We start from the raw sequence: 4,559 nt of genomic DNA, 5'->3' as shown, positions 1-4,559 counted from the left end.
GTTTTAAGAAATGGAATCGATAGTTTTGATCTGTAATTCTTAGAATTCGATCAATCTTCGAAAGATTATTCGGTCCTATGAATGGAAATCGATAGTTTTGGTCAAACATTCTTGGAATTCCATCAATTATTGAAAGATTTTTCGCTCGTATGAAAGAAAATCGGTAGATTTGGTCAAACATTCTTGGTATTCCATCAATCTTCTAAGGTTTGGTCGGTTTTAATAACGGGAATCGATAGTTTTGGTCAAACATTCTTAAAAGTCCATCAATCTTAGAAATATTATTCGCTCGTATAAATGGAAATCGATAACTTCCCGCATAAAAAAATATCGCCTGAGAATGTTCTAAGAATATACCGACTTCGCCCAGGATTAATCTAAAAAATTAATTATATATGAACTTATGATACGGTTTTTCGTGATACTGGATTAATCTGTAGATTAATTTTAGAGAATATCCTTAGAATGTTCCAGGATTATTCTGCCGGGGTTTGTTTCAAAAAGCTCTAAAGAATGATCCTAGAACATTCTCAGAATATACTTATGGATTAATCTTTGGATTGATCTGGGATTAATATTTAGCGTATCAAATCTTAACTTTGTATTATTCTTTGAGATCAATCTTAGAATGTTCTTAGGTTATTCTAATATAATTTTAAGGTTAACATTAAGTGTGACAAAAATTATCCCTAAATAATTCTTAAAACTGCCCTCAGAGTGTTCCTAGAATATTACATAATACTTTATTATTGCGATATAATCGGGAATTATTTAAATAATTACAAACTTAATTTAAATTTTAAAAATATGCATAATTTATTAGTTATCAATCATATCACATATTATAGCTACAAAATTTTCTATCATACGATGCCAGCACCGCCTATCTTGAAGCCCAAACTGCAGAACTTTTACGATTGCATCTTTTTTCGTCGTGCAAAATGTCACCGGACGGCTTGAAGCTAAAAAAAAGGGAGAGACTCTAAGAAAAAAATAAATAATATCTTTTATTTCACTTAGCTTTGCTTGGAAAATGGAAGGTTATTCAAGTATTAAAAGTTCATGCATAATATTTTCCCATTTTCCTTGCAAAGCCAATTGAATCAGAATGTAGAAAGCATGCCATTCTAAATTCTCGTAAGCGTAAAAGAAATGTCACCGTGATTTACATGTAAAAATTACATTTTTCCTCACCGATTTACAGTTTCCGCCACCCAAACTTATTTATGGGGTTCTAATTAATAACTTAAGGACTGGCGAGAATCCCATATCAAAATATTGGTGGCGAAAACTGCATAATTATAGCGGCGAAAAGTGTAATTTTACCATAATACCGTTAGATTTTCAAGTTGCGCGATCAGATCTAATTTCTTTGGACGCTAATCTATAAAATGAGACTTACCCTGTTAACCGCCAGATCCAGGCCATCCGTCCGAGTCCGCGGGACGTCCGTGTTGTCCCATACTGGCGGCGTCCGGCGTCCTGCGTCCGTTAATAACTTTGATTTGAACGGCGGTTGACCGTTGACGCGTTAGACAAAGAGAGCGAAGCAGGATTTTGTAAGTCTCTTGCTGCTGCTGCTGCTGCTCGCGAGTCCTGCTGCCAGCGCCCGTCGCCCCTCCCCCGCTCCACAACAGTGGCAGGCAGCAGGCATTCCATGCAAGTGCGTGCATGCATGTGCAGCCGCCGCTACCACGCGCACACTAAAATCGCCCTTTTAACCCTTTTTTGTCCTTCTGACCTTTATTTTTAAATTTGCCCGTTTGTCGGTAGCACTAATTAAGACTCTTTGTGTTAAGAAATTAATTTATTCAATCGAATTTATGATTTTTTACCTTTTTTAATCTGGGCAGCTTCTTTGAAAAAAGGCATCATAATTTTGTATTAGATAATCCGAAAAAGGTTCAGGTTTTATTATTAAAATTTAATTATCGACTTCATTAAAAATTATTTCCAAGAAAAATATTTTTTGTGATATTGATTTCAAAATATTTAACAATATGGCAGTTAATTTTCTTGATTAAATTATGTTTCATATTTAATTTTGTTTCTAATATTAAGAATAATATCAAAGTTCTTCTCTTTTATGGTTTTTTAAAGAATATTCTAGGAACATTAAAAAAATATTGTTGGATTAACCTCAGAATGATCCATAGAATAATCTGGGGATAAAATCTATTAACTATATTCAAATTTCCCCTTTGGGATTATTCTAGGGATATTCTTGTAGATTAATCTCTAGATTGACTTTAAAACATTTTAAGATTAATCTGGATTCATTCTAAGAAAATTCCAAAAATTATTTTTTTGGATTAATCTCAGAATGATCTAAAGAATAATCTGAGGATATTTTTTTAGATTAATCTCTAGATTGATCTTAAACATTCTTAGGTTAATCTCAATTAATACAGGATTAATCCTGGATCATTTTCTTGGATTAATTTTTTCAGGTAAATTTTGATTAATCTTAGATTATTCCGGATATTCCTGGGTTATATTTTTTTATGCGGGTTTGGTTAAACATTTTCGGAATTCTATCAATCTTCAAAAGATTATTCGGTCCTATTAAAGGATATCGATAGTTTTGGTTTTATATCTTGGTTTTCCATCAATCTTCAAAAGATTATTCGGTCCTATGTAAGGAAATCGATAGTTTTGGTCAAACATTCTTGGAATTTCATCAATCTTCAAAACATTGGTCAGTTTTAAGAAAGGGAATCGATAGTTTTGATCTGTAATTCTTGGAATTCGATCAATCTTCGAAAGATTTTACGCTCGTATGAAAGAAAATCGTTAGATTTGGTCAAACATTCCTGGTATTCCATCAATCTTCTAAGGTTCGGTCGGTTATAATAACGGGAATCGATAGTTTTGGTCAATCATTCTTGGACTTCCATCAATTTTCGAAAGATTGGTCTGTTCTAATAACGGGAATCGATAGTTTTGGTCAAACATTCTTAGAATTCCATCAATCTTCGTAATATCATTCAGTCGTATGAAAGGAAATCGATAACTTTGGTTAAATATTCTCGGAATTATATCAATCTTCAAAAGATTGTTTGGTTATAATCATGGGAACGAAAGTTTTGGTCAAACATTCTTGGAATTTCATCAATCTTCAAAAGATTGGTCAGTTTTAAGAAATGGAATCGATAGTTTTGATCTGTAATTCTTAGAATTCGATCAATCTTCGAAAGATTATTCGGTCCTATGAATGGAAATCGATAGTTTTGGTCAAACATTCTTGGAATTCCATCAATTATTGAAAGATTTTTCGCTCGTATGAAAGAAAATCGGTAGATTTGGTCAAACATTCTTGGTATTCCATCAATCTTCTAAGGTTTGGTCGGTTTTAATAACGGGAATCGATAGTTTTGGTCAAACATTCTTAAAAGTCCATCAATCTTAGAAATATTATTCGCTCGTATAAATGGAAATCGATAACTTTGGTTAAACATTTTCGGAATTCTATCAATCTTCAAAAGATTATTCGGTCCTATTAAAGGATATCGATAGTTTTGGTTTTATATCTTGGTTTTCCATCAATCTTCAAAAGATTATTCGGTCCTATGTAAGGAAATCGATAGTTTTGGTCAAACATTCTTGGAATTTCATCAATCTTCAAAACATTGGTCAGTTTTAAGAAAGGGAATCGATAGTTTTGATCTGTAATTCTTGGAATTCGATCAATCTTCGAAAGATTATTCGGTCCTATGTAAGGAAATCGATAGTTTTGGTCAAACATTCTTGGAATTCCATCAATCTTTGAAAGATTTTTCGCTCGTATGAAAGAAAATCGGTAGATTTGGTCAAACATTCTTGGTATTCCATCAATCTTCTAAGGTTCGGTCGGTTCTAATAACGGGAATCGATAGTTTTGGTCAAACATTCTTAAAAGTCCATCAATCTTAGAAATATTATTCGGTCGTATAAATGGAAATCGATAACTTTGGTTAAACATTTTCGGAATTCTATCAATCTTCAAAAGATTATTCGGTCCTATTAAAGGATATCGATAGTTTTGGTTTTATATCTTGGTTTTCCATCAATCTTCAAAAGATTATTCGGTCCTATGTAAGGAAATCGATAGTTTTGGTCAAACATTCTTGGAATTTCATCAATCTTTGAAAGATTTTTCGCTCGTATGAAAGAAAATCGTCAGATTTGGTCAAACATTCCTGGTATTCCATCAATCTTCTAAGGTTCGGTCGGTTATAATAACGGGAATCGATAGTTTTGGTCAAACATTCTTGGAATTTCATCAATCTTCAAAAGAATGGTCAGTTTTAAGAAATGGAATCGATAGTTTTGATCTGTAATTCTTGGAATTCGATCAATCTTCGAAAGATTATTCGGTCCTATGAATGGAAATCGATAGTTTTGGTCAAACATTCTTGGAATTCCATCAATTATTGAAAGATTTTTCGCTCGTATGAAAGAAAATCGGTAGATTTGGTTAAACATTCTTGGTATTCCATCAATCTTCGAAGGTTTGGTCGGTTCTAATAACGGGAATCGATAGTTTTGGTCAAACATTCTTAAAAGTCCATCAATCTTAG

The 4,559-nt window shown here is 32.7% G+C and overlaps 1 long non-coding RNA gene across 1 annotated transcript; it reads right to left on the bottom strand.

Moving 5' to 3' along the window:
* Window positions 1–791: 791 nt before the first annotated feature.
* LOC135937820 (uncharacterized) lies at window positions 792–1,755 on the bottom strand. Its single transcript, XR_010574559.1, has 2 exons — window positions 1,403–1,755; window positions 792–962 (listed from the first exon to the last, which is right to left on the bottom strand). It is a non-coding gene; the product is annotated as an uncharacterized LOC135937820 (long non-coding RNA).
* Window positions 1,756–4,559: the final 2,804 nt, after the last annotated feature.

This window comes from Cloeon dipterum, chromosome 2 (genome assembly GCF_949628265.1).
Source record: "Cloeon dipterum chromosome 2, ieCloDipt1.1, whole genome shotgun sequence".
In the NCBI taxonomy this organism is placed as follows: domain Eukaryota; kingdom Metazoa; phylum Arthropoda; class Insecta; order Ephemeroptera; family Baetidae; genus Cloeon; species Cloeon dipterum.
The sequence above is the reverse complement of the archived record's forward strand: the minus strand, read 5'-3'. Positions and strand labels throughout refer to the sequence as shown.